At 41.3% G+C, this 13,185-nt stretch overlaps 1 protein-coding gene across 1 annotated transcript in view; it reads left to right on the forward strand.

Moving 5' to 3' along the window:
- The first annotated feature begins 3,096 nt into the window (after positions 1-3,096).
- Positions 3,097-13,185, forward strand: part of LOC123766142 (uncharacterized) — a 165,425-nt gene continuing 155,336 nt past the window's right edge. The window contains exon 1 of the mRNA XM_069321241.1: positions 3,097-3,557. The gene's annotated coding sequence lies outside the window, so the exon portion shown is untranslated. The remainder of the gene's footprint in view (positions 3,558-13,185) is intronic.

The following is a 13,185-nucleotide window of genomic DNA, read 5'->3' on the forward strand; positions in this document are numbered from 1 at the left end:
CATCTTCCTTTTCCATTTCTCTGTGGTTTTTCTGCATTATATATATATATATATATATATATATATATATATATATATATATATTGTGACGGTAACGCGTTGGTGTTCGGCTGTTTAAGGCTAGGGGTATGGCCTCGTCACATAGTTATAAAAAAAAATAGAAAAACTGGAACTTCGTCTGTGGTAAGGTAAGGAGAAGACACACAAAACACAAGTAAACTTTAACAATGAAATTTTAATTACGTTAAATAAATCAAAACATGAAAATAATGCACAAACAAATATGTATAATAAAATCAATCAAAATAATAAGAATAATTAAATGACAAAATGAAAAGTTACGTTAAGGCAAAATAACAAGAAGTGCAATACAACAGTAAGTGGGAGGTGCTGGAATATTGGCTTAAAGCCACCACCTCTCTCAGTACACTCTAGAGTCTAGCTGGGAGGTGTGCTGGCTACGAAAGCACGGAACATTCTGAAGACTGATGTTGGGGCGACCCCAGACATCAGGTAGTATTGGGGGGCGAGTGCAGGTGCAGCCAGACCGGCGACCAATCAGCGGAGCCGTAGCGATCAACGGGTAGTTTGGTGATTTGGGTCCGAACAGGTGGCGGGCTGCATACGTTTCTGCTCACCCTTGCAAGCCTTGCTGGTGCTGTTGTCGTTGTTGGACATTTCTTCCATAGTCTTTTATATAGTTGTGAAGACGTAATTTTGGAGGGAAGAGCAGGCTCAATCTCTTGAAGGAGATTATCGTCACAATATATATATATATATATATATATATATATATATATATATATATATATATAATATAATTTTTTTTTTGACCTAAAAGGAGTACCACCTCTGGTGCAAGTGTAGGGACCCATAGCCTCAGAGAAGAAAATAAAGAGTACTCAGAAGACCTTGTGGATCCTCACTGAACACTGATATTTCCTTCTCCTACCACCCCTATTCTTTTTGTATGTGTGTATATGTATATATCTCACTTTATTTTAAAATTTCATCACACAAAAAGGGTTACAACATTGGTTACATGCAGGGTACAAGGCTACTTGTCACAGATTGTAGAGTTCCTCCAGCTCCTCAGATGGCAGACAGAAACCATGGATGCAGTGAGCATTTCCTCTCTGGATTGCCACACTAAGGCGCTGAAAGAGGAAACTGGCAGCTCTAGGGCGTCTAGTTGTTTCAATTAGCTTGGAACCTAGCTCCTTCATATATTTATGTACAGTATATATATATATATATATATATATATATATATATATATATATATATATATATATATATATATATATATATATATATATATATATATAATACAAAAATCTTGACAGTGTCAGACCACGAAGGAGGATTAAGACAGGAATTTCCTTAAGTACTTTCGTATTTAATAATACATCTTCAGATCTTCAGAAGAATAGATTTATAGTTTAGTGGGTAGGATATATAGGCAGGAAAGAGGTGAGGTGAGTTGCAGTGGCTTTCATGAGACAATGGGATATTAATAAGGTATTAATTAAATGTAAAGTATTAATAAGGAAACTAATTCAATTAATTAGCGAGATAAATGTATATCAAGTATCCTACTCAAATTGCCTTTAACTGATCAATCAAAAATGTATCTTAAATTATGCAAACTACTGCCAGCGTTTAAATTACATGATTTTGTAATTTGTATTAAAGTAGATTCAATAATGTCCCTATTGAAAATGATTTTACAATTGGTTATTGAAGAAGCCCTCTCCCAGTCAATTTGGTGAGAACTTTCTGACAAATGAATGCTTTGTTCATTCATCTTTGACGAACACTTTGCGTGGACTCACGTGACGAGTGAGCGAGCCTGGCGTCAATTAATTGATGAAGATTATGCGACCGGCTTAAATAGCCCGCCGAGCCATGCACCCCTCACTTTACAATGTAGAGAAACGCCTATTGCCTTGCGCTCGCTCTCGCTTTACACCCTTCGCCCCAAAAAATGGCATTGCACCCTTGGATACATCACAGTCATTTATCAAAGTAAAAAATCTGAAAAATGTGCACACTTGATCCCTACGTAGCTGTAAAATAGGAAAATATACATAGCTTTCATACTTTCCCCGTCAGGTAATTTTCGAAGCAAATAAAAAAATAACAAGCATGGGCAGAGCAATCATCATCTTGTGTGATAGGTCTCTCAAGAGAGGTGGTAGTCTTTGTTTGGTTCCCTGATGAGCTGTGGCCTCCCTCTCCTTATATATTTCAAGAATTTTGTCTTGTAAGTGCTAATAGGATTTTTGGTAAGGAAATTGTTTTTGGAAATTCCGAGAATGGGTAATACTTTTTAGCGTCATCGTAACATTAATGTCAAAGTACGGATTGTGCATTTTACCGTCATCGGAATACTAAGGTGAAATTATATTGGTACGATTAGAGAAGTACAGCTTTCTCTATAAAAATATATATATTTTAATCCCTGAAAACTTTCTGTATTACTTTGTTGTATTTTATTTACATGATTTATATTGTTCAAATATTTAGCAAGCCTTGAAAGGTATTTTGATAATTAAATTATCATTAAGTTGAATATTTTTGGAGGTAGTATATTGTCAATGTCTTGTAACCAAAGATTAATATAGTATGTTATTGAGAAGAATGTTTTGTGTATCCTTTCAATAAAAATGAATGCATCATATTTTTTGTGGAATACTTGAAAAACGATAAATAAAATAAAACGTGTACAGTGTATCCTCCAAAATCAGCAGGACCTGAAAATATTTGATCAAATCCATGAACCGGATCTGCCCTCTGAAATTTAGATTTGTGGGAAATAAATTACAATTCCAGACGGCTAGGCTGTGAAATCTGGATTACCGATTGTTACGTAAATGATTTCCATCATTGTAATTTTTTTTGTCTTGCTTTTTCAAACTGTAAATATAATTTGAAATAATGCATTTATATTTTATAAATATTTTAATAAGCTTGTACTGAACTGTAAATTGTAGGGAAAAAGGTTTTTATATGACATTTTTTCTGTGGCGAGAGCGTCGCCTCCAGCCATTTTTTTGTCTTGCTTTTTCAAACTGTAAATATAATTTGAAATAATGCATTTATATTTTATAAATATTTTAATAAGCTTGTACTGAACTGTAAATTGTAGGGAAAAAGGTTTTTATGTGACATATTTTCTTTGGCGTTGAAATCTGTGGCGAGAGCGTCGATCGCCCTAGCCATGTGCGCGGTCTTGTGGGAGGGAATGACCCCAGCACTCGAGCACAACCTTTCCTCTTGGTTCTGCCCAGTATATCATTGTCTTGCGGGTTGAAGGCGTCGTAGCATCTGGCAAGAGTAGAATGGATACACCAGACACTGGCAAAAGGAAGCTCCTTACCATGGATAAGAAGGCCGAATTGTCGACGCGTGAGCATGAGAAGGGAAGCCAGTGATGGCGGGAGTCATGAGCATTGATGAATTCAAACATAGTTCAGAATGCCAGCATGACTTGAATTATACTATAGCCACGATGCAGCCTCTGGGTTACCAAGACCAGCCCTTAATTCAAAAAGGTAAGTTAAAAATGTGTTTCATATATATGTGCATATTATTTACATCTACATATAATTATTATTGTCTAAATAGGCAGAAACTTTTGTTGTATCATTCGCTATAAGAAGCCTACGGAATATTTAAAAAGCAAGGTAAGTTTTTTGTTAGAAATCTGGATTTAACTTTAATCAGTATCAGGTCCACAACAGTATACTGTACACTGGGATTGGAAGGTTCATTATACGGTACATGTTCTATACAGTACAAGTACTGTACAATTGAAACTGTATATGGTTTGCATTGTATATCTTTGTACAAATGATCTTCACATTTCCTGTGTTGTGCACATGTTGTACATCTACGCAGTTCTTTCCCCTCCGTCATAATCCATTTCTATCTTTGTTGTTATAGATTCAGCTACTCGGAACAAGTTCCAAGTAGCACGGGCTATGGTGAGCCCGTAACTTACCTGGCACAGGAGCGGGGCAAGTAGCATAGGCTATGGTGAGCCCGTAGTAGACTTACCTGGCACAGGAGCGGGGCAAGTAGCATAGGCTATGGTGAGCCCGTAGTAGACTTACCTGGCACAGGAGCGGGGCAAGTAGCATAGGCTATGGTGAGCCCGTAGTAGACTTACCTGGCACAGGAGCGGTGCTGAATGCTTTCCATTTCTATCTTATTATGTTTTTGTTTTACCTTACGCCGCCTCATCCTTCCCAGTTGTTTTTGTATGCTCTTTTGTCTTTCACTGTTTTCTCCCAGCTTTATCCTTTTAGAAACTATAATTCCCGATCTGTTTGGCATTAAAAATTTGTTACCAATACAGTTTCTTAATAGCCTGACCACTTTATGTTCTGTTGTTTTGTAATTGTGCATCAGATTTCCTCAATTTCCACCTACCTCTTACGCCTGCCCAACTTCCTTTCACAACACTGTTGGTCGAATACACTGCAAAGGAGTTTGGATGCAGTAGTAGCTCCTGAAAAGTCAATCCCTCTTACAGCTCACGTTCCTTGAATAACTGCAGTCTCTTATACAACCTCATAATATAATAGGGGCCTCGCGGCTGAGTGGACTCTAGGGTCGTAGTACGAAGGCCACGCGTTCGATCCCCGGCAGAGGCAGAAACAAATGGACAGTTTCTTTCATCCTGGTGCTCTGTTCATTTAGCTGTAAATAGGTATCCGGGAGTTAGACAGCTGCTACGGTCTACTTCCTGGGGATGTGTGCGCGCACGCGTGTAAGACAAATATATGTAGTATACATAAGAGAAAAAATCTATTGGTTAGAAAGGCAGGGTTCAAGAGCAAATAGCTCGATTCTGCAGATACAAATAGTAAAATACCTGTGTAGTTTCAACCCATCCTGTTTAGATAGTAGTTTTTATAACTGTGGGCCATCGTAAATACATAGTTGTGAAGGACAATTAGATAGAATTTGAGACTACAGGTATTCACTTTATAGTCCTAAAAAACTAAAGCTAAAAACTAAACTTAAATATTCCCAGGTCTGGTATAGCACATATGTACTATATTAGGCATCAAATAGCGTGTATTAGGCCTAGGAAGTTTAGGTCAAGATTTCTTTGCAACATCAGTACAAAAACTTTACCGGTTTGTCCAAATTCAATAGTACCGATTTCTATATATGTACTTGTGTGTTTTTATTGGTTTCCGCCTGCAGGATCAATTAGCTGTTGGACGCACTCTTTTCCTCCGCCGGTTGTCGCATGTAATGACTCTGGACATATTTTCTCTATTATATCTACTAGGCCAATGATTGACCATCGCCAGGGTCAGTCATTGACCCTGGCGATGGTCACACTCACAACAGCGGTCTAACTCTTGGGTACTTATTTACTGCTAAGTGAACAGCGGAATTGATTGAAAGGAAACATTGTCTAAACGCTCTCTCTTCTGGCGATGGTTGAGCTTCACGTATTATCTAACGTTTACACAGCAATAGGAAAGTAACCTCTATTCCAGATCACGTAAATATATATTACTCATGTTGAAAGCGCTCTACACCCTTTGCAACATAACCAAGTTTAAAATATGACCCAGACTTTTTTTTCTTTTGTTTTCTTTTTTACCCCTCTCTCTTTCCCGAATCATACCCCCTCCCTCCCCAATCATACACATTTGAACATTCTTAATCAGCATGCCTGAAGTAACCTTCTCCCTCCCCCCTTCCAATTTTTTAAAGGCAAATTAAAGTATGGTGAAAATCCCCCAAAACCGTAAGATAGGCTATTAAGTTTTCGCACTGCTGTGACCACAAAATAAAAGTTCATGATGCTCCTAATTTTGCTCCTAATGCTTTCAAATTTACCATTTTGGCATATTGAGCCGATTTTAGAATAACCAGAAACTGATACAATAATAATTATTGTATTCAAGCATGGCTCTCGTACCAGGAACGGTTGAGGGCTTCCGGGCTAACAACACTACAAACCAGTCGCGAATTCAAGCCTCAAAATTATTTTCATTTATACATTACGCAATTGTGATATATATATATATATATATATATATATATATATATATATATATATATATATATATATATATATATATATATATATATATAATAACTTTCAGTAGTGGAAAAACGGCGTGACTAAAAGAGTAAGATGCGAGACGCCTGCAGGTAACTAAAGAGGAACTGGCCTTGACACAACGGGCGAGGATCTAAAAGGTCTTGGCGAGCTAATATAAAGTGATGGCCTGGCCCAAAATATTTGTCCGCGAGGGGAGGCAGAAAATGAAGAGTAATGGAGCTTTAGTAAAACGAGTGTCTTTTTGATTAATGGACACAGACCGGAGTGTAGATAGAAGCCCTGTGCTCCTCCGAGATAGTGGTGGATATGTAAGCTGGGTTTTAGCAATTTTTGTATCTTATAACGATTTATTTAATCTCTGTACCGGCAAGTATAAAGCCCACGGCCGCCTTGTGTCCCTCCCAGAAGATCGCTTTTATACAATTGGCAAAGAGTGGATGTATGGCACTATGATCCTCACGCTGGAGAATGGAATTACGACGACGTTAACGACATTCGTAAGTCTGGGATTGTAAGAGGTTCACAGGGTAATACTTCGCTCTCAACTTGGGATATGAGACAGCTCACAGCAGCCTTACCACAAAATAACATTAATTCCCAAAGCGGCAGTTGACAGCGCCGCCTCAATAGTACATATATAGTGTCCTCGCTTATTACAGCAACTCTTGAAATCAAATTTAATAACAGGTTTTCCCAGACGCAGGTTCGAATCCTCGTCACGGCCCTTGTGGATTTGTTCATTTAATGTTTGAGGTTGTTGAATATCACCGTGTAAGAAAAATATATGTAGTATTCAAGACAGGATAACTTGGAAGCGAGTGCATTCAACTTGCGGAGAATAAAATAATTGGCATGAAGAATCTTCAGGCAAGTTACATCATAACTTGAGTATTATATTTCTGGCTTCGCCTACTGCGTCGCGCAAGTTGTCTTTTGATGTAGCAGTGATGACGATCCTAGGATCTCCTGTGACTAACTATCCTAGGATCTCCTGTGACTAACTATCCTAGGATCTCCTGTGACTAACTATCCTAGGATCTCCTGTGACTAACTATCCTAGGATCTCCTGTGACTAACTATCCTAGGATCTCCTGTGACTAACTATCCTAGGATCTCCTGTGACTAACGATCCTAGGATCTCCTGTGACTAACTATCCTAGGATCTCCTGTGACTAACTATCCTAGGATCTCCTGTGACTAACGATCCTAGGATCTCCTGTCACTAACTATCCTAGGATCTCCTGTCACTAACTATCCTAGGATCTCCTGTCACTAACTATCCTAGGATCTCCTGTGACTAACTATCCTAGGATCTCCTGTGACTAACTATCCTAGGATCTGTGACTAACGATCCTAGGATTTCACGTGACCAACGATCCTCATAATACGATATATATTATATATATATAATTTTTGTTTTAAACCTAAAAGGGGTGCCACCTCTGGTGCAAATGTAGGGACCCATAGCCCCGGAGAAGAAAATAAAGAGTACTCAGAGAAGATCTTGTGGATCCTCACCGAACACTTTGATATTTTCTTCTGCCACCCCTATTCTTTTTGTATATGTATGTGTGTGTATATATATATAATATATATATATATAATATATATATATATATATATATATATATATATATATATATATATATATATATATATATAATGTATATATATAATGTATATATTATATAATACAATGGCAGTGCAGAGACCTCCGGCTGGCTGCCCCCGGGGTAAAGGAGTTGTGTTGACAACAATGAAGCCAGGAACAACAGTCTCCCCCAGGGATCACCAGGAAAACATTATTGCACGTTTAATATATCCCTTCAGGCATTATCCTACGAGGCTGGCAGCTACCCAGGGTGCCTGCCAACCTACCTAGGATGGTTGGCAGTTGCCCAGAGTAACTGGTAGCTAGAGTGCGTTGCTGCTGGTCGCTAACCTGTGGCAGGCACCTTTCATGTTTATCAAAGTTAAATGTAAAATCTATTTTTTCTTTTATCATAGTCTGTAATTTTTCTTTCATTCATGAAAACATATTATTTAAAATTGAAAAAAAATCCTGAAGTGTTGCTGTAGGCACTGGCTTCCTCTCGACGCTCAGGCAAGTCCATAACGCTCCCTTCCACGCTGGATGGGTGGGGGAGAGGGAGAGTAATGGCCAGACTGACAGACAGACAGGCAGAGTGAGAGGTAATATAACATGACGCCTGGTCGATGTGACGGCCCAAGACACGTCCGTCGGGGGCCCGTGTATATGAGGCTTGGCCTTATGATAACATCATTTTCCCTGCCTCGCCAGTGGACCTCATCATCTCCCCTGCCTCACTAGTGGCACTCATCCCTGCCTCGCTAGTGGCACTCATCATCCCTGCCTCACTAGTGGCACTCATCATCCCTGCTGCCTCACTAGTGGCACTCATCATCCCTGCCTCACTAGTGGTACTCATCATCCCTGCCTCACTAGTGGCACTCATCATCCCTGCCTCACTAGTGGCACTCATCATCCCTGCCTCACTAGTGGCACTCATCATCCCTGCCTCACTAGTGGCACTCATCATCCCTGCCTCACTAGTGGCACTCATCATCCCTGCCTCACTAGTGGCACTCATCATCCCTGCCTCACTAGTGGCACTCATCATCCCTGCCTCATTAGTGGCACTCATCATCCCTGCCTCACTAGTGGCACTCATCATCCCTGCCTCACTAGTGGCACTCATCATCCCTGCCTCACTAGTGGTACTCATCATCCCTGCCTCACTAGTGGCACTCATCATTTCCGCCTCGCCAGCAGTCCTCATTAGCTAGAAGCGATCCCCAGACATGACGCCTTACGCTTACATAAAGTAAATGTCCTCACAAGGCTCGTCTCCAGGCACCCTCTGTGGTAAACTCCAGGGAACAACAGACTCAGTCTTGCTTATTTAAATATTTGTGTTACTGTGTTTGCTTCTACGTTTTTTTTTGCGATGTTTGTGCAATTCTTTATTTGCCACTGGTGGCTTGCTTGGTGCCTTACTTTCTCTTCCCTCAGCACAAGTGACAATATCACTAATCTCACGTACTCGCAGCACTTTAACCATAAAGTTGTACTCTGTCTCTATTACCCTCCGTGGTCCCCCTCGCCGACAAATATTTTGGGCCAGGTCATTATTTCTCATTATGGAGTAATGCTGTTATATCCCCGCGCCCGCTGCGCCCTCTATCACCCCGCTCTATTTCCCCTCTCTTAATACATACGTGGGGGGGGGGGGGGGGTCCTCTCGTCCTACTCACTGTAACTTTAAAAGAGACTGTTCTTGTGCACCTTATCAATTCCTCTCAGAATCTTGTATGTTGCGATCATGTTCCGTCTGTTTCCTCTCTCCTCCAGGAGAGATAAGTCTAGTTCCTTTAACTTATTCTCATAGCTCAGCCCTCTTAGCTCTGGCACTAATCTTGTTACAAACCTTTATTATCTTTTAATTTTTATTTTATGTTTCTCAAGATGATGATTCCAGGCCGGTACTGCATATTGGTCTAACAAAGGTTGTATAGATTGTCTTGAAAAATTCCTGGTTTCCGTTTCTAATTGACGCTGTAGTGTTCGCCAGCGTCCCGTATGCTGCTGATGTTACCCTGTTTGTGTGTGCTTCTGGAGGCAGTGTCTGAACTATATCAACTCTCATATCCATTGCCTTCCGTTTATAGTAGAGATACCTTATGGTCTCCTTTTCCCCTTTTCCATCGCCATTGCCTTACACTTGTTGGGACTGGATCCTAGCAACCATCTCTAGGGAGCCGGTCGGCCCAGCGGGCAGCACGCTGGACTTGTGATCCTGTGGTCCTGGGTTCGATCCCAGGCGCCGGCGAGAAACATTGGGCAGAGTTTCTTTCACCCTGTGCCCCTGTTACCTAGCAGTAAAATAGGTACCTGGGTGTTAGTCAGCTGTCACGGGCTGCTTCCTGGGGGTGGAGGCCTGGTCGAGGACCGGGCCGCGGGGACACTAAAAAGCCCCGAAATCATCTCAAGATAACCATTTATTTGCCCACTCCTAATGTTTGTCAGTCATCTTGTAACTTTGTGGAGTCCTCTTCGGATTTTATAATCCTCATTAGCTTTACGTCGTCTGGAAATGGTGACATGTACAATCTCACTCCGTTAGGAAGAGCGTTCACATGTTTCTGTATGTCCTTACTAAACACTTGTGTCTTGTATTAACTCTGTCAGTACCTCTTGGAATGTTTCACGACGTGACTATGTCCCTTTAGTCCTGAATCCTTTTCTAATAAGGTGAAGTTTTTCGTAAGAAATTCATCAAACTCGCGCCCTCCTAACTCCTGGAGTCAGTATTGGGGCATAACTTTTTAATTTTGTTTAATTCACACTAAACATTGGTGCAGAACATTATAACTGGTCTTACATTCGTTGTGTAGAGTATGCTTGAATGGTTCTTTGTCTAGACTAAGCGAATATTCGTCTGAGTTACATATGCCAGTGATGTGTTTATGTTACACAGAGAAATCACACTTAGCGTGACAATGTGCGTCACACCTCAGCCCTAGTGGAATTTCTCATGTAATTATGTTGGTTTATACCTCATGAGTGTGTGTTGACACGGGTGCGTGTGAACGTGTGTGCTGGCCTACGTGTATGTGTTTTTGCGTGTGTGGGAGTGGTGGGGAGGGTCGGCCAACACTGGTGGGCGAAGTGTCGCTCCCTGGGGGTCTGCTCTGGCGTCGTCAGGCCCCTGTGGGAGGTAATCAGGGATCAATGCCTCCTCCTCCTCCTCCTCCTCCTCCTCCTCCTCCTCCTCCTCCTCCTCCTCCTCCTCCTCTCATCCCACTTCCACAAGAGACCACCAACACTACTGCTCCACACACCTGCTTTACATCCACCACAGCTGCTGGCAACATACATCTGTCTTTTTACTTCACAAATATCTCTCTCTCTCTCTCTCTCTCTCTCTCTCTCTCTCTCTCTCTCTCTCTCTCTCTCTCTCTCTCTCTCTCTCTCTCTCTCTCTCTCTCTCTCTCTCTCTCTCTCTCTCTCTCTCTCTCCTCTCTCTCTCCCCCTCCTCCCTCCCCCCTGTGTGAACATGGCGGAGAAGAGTGATTTAGAGGAGGAGAGAGTAAACATGGAAGAGGAGAGCGTGTGAACATGGAGGAGGAGGGTGAGTGCCAGGATAACATCAGCAATGTTGCACAACTAACTCTACCAACACACGCCTTAACTCTCCTATCACCAGACTTATGGCCCAGGGGAGGGGAGGGGAGGGGAAGCCCGAGGGAGGAGTGAGGAGGGAAGTAGAAGACAGGGTGCTAGAGGAGGGTAGAAGACAGGGTGCTAGAGGAGGGTAGAAGACAGGGTGCTGGTGAGGAAGAGTGCCACATAACATAAGAGGAGCGTGGGAAGGTGTGCGGTGGGAGATAAGACAAAAAATGAGAAGTGTGCGCTGGAAGCACTATGAGTAAGGTGACTGATTAAAGCCAGGAGAGAAAGAGAGAGAGGGAGAGAGAGAGAGAGAGAGAGAGAGAGAGAGAGAGAGAGAGAGAGACAGAGAGAGACAGAGAGAGAGAGATCTTCAACTAGTCACATTCTCACACCATCTCTCCCGCTGCTTCGTCGCATCTTCCTCTCCTCTGTCGATGTTGTAACTTTTTCTCAATACTCTATCGCATCCATTTTTAGGCGTTCCAGTTTTCCCCCCAACCTCGCTTGCCTCCCCTTCTCCTTCACGCCCCTCTCTCTCTCCCTCCCATTGTTTCATAAATTCATTGCCTACAATCTCTAGTTGTTCCTTACCCACCCTCTCTCTTCCTTGCACCATTTTCTACATCAAAAATTCGACGACCATCTATCAAAGAATATTTATATTTTATTCTTTTTTTATTGTGTTCATTCTCTTTTGTCTCCCTTTTTTCTATTATTTTTGTCCCGTTCATAATTACCGCGCGATTCATCTTGCATTAAAATATTCCTGCTTGTTAAATTAACAGGTCTCTTTAGTATATTCTGGCCTTGTTGTCTTCGCTTCATGTTCTTGTAATTTGCATACTAATCGGTTGTTTGTTAGTTGAATTTGAATAATTATGCGTCCTGTTATACGAGCATGTTTAATGTAGTTGATAGGTTGGTTGATCAAGGGTGTGTGTGGTGTGTGTGTGTGTGTGTGTGTGTGTGTGTGTGTGTGTGTGTGTGTGTGTGTGTGTGTGTGTGTGTGTGTGTGTGTGTGTGTGTGTGTGTGTGTGCTCACCTGGTTGAGTTTGTTGGGTCGAGCAGCTGTTCCTAAGACCATCATTAATTCAATGCAGTGATTCTTTTCACTCGTTTTTCTTATCGCATTTACATTTAAAGTTGTGTATCGAACGGCTTCGACAACTTATTCATCTAATCCGTTACACTTATTTATGACTCTTTGACAAATTTATTTCTGACATCTGTGACTCATCTGTGTTTATAGTTATGTCCTCTGGTTTTCTGTTCCTTAATTTGGATATTGCTTCTATATCTACTTTATCAACTCGCCCCTTAGTATCTTAATTGCACGTCGTTATCATGCCTGTTCTACTCCTTCTTTCCGTAGTATAGGTACAGTTTCCTCAATCTTTCTTCATAGCTCAGTCCCCTTAGTTCAGGAACGAGCCCTGTGGCATATTTTTGGACCCTTTTCTAGTGTTGTTATGTGCTTCTTTAGGTAGGGGTTCCATGCCAGGGCAGCATGCTCAGTAACATGTCTCACAAATGATGTATAGAGAGCTCGGAAGGGACCTTTGCTCAACTTCCTGAAGCATAATCGGCCGTTTGTCAGAATGGCATATGCTGCCCTCGTTATTCTGATGTTTGCCTCTGGTGATAGATCTCCAGTTATGTCCACTCCTAAGTCTTTCTCTTTTTCAGATGTTGGAAGTTTCCTGCCCTTCATCCTGTATTGTATTTGAGGTCTTCTTGCTGCAACTCCTATTCTCATATCTTTGCATTTGTCAGGGTTAAAGTCTAGTTGCCATTTCTCAGACCGCCTCTGGAGATTGTCTAGGTAATATTGTAATGTATTGCAAATTTCCTCAGTTCTGATTCGCCTCATTAGCTTAGCATCGTCAACATACAT

Source organism: Procambarus clarkii, chromosome 9 (genome assembly GCF_040958095.1).
Source record: "Procambarus clarkii isolate CNS0578487 chromosome 9, FALCON_Pclarkii_2.0, whole genome shotgun sequence".
Lineage (NCBI taxonomy): Eukaryota > Metazoa > Arthropoda > Malacostraca > Decapoda > Cambaridae > Procambarus > Procambarus clarkii.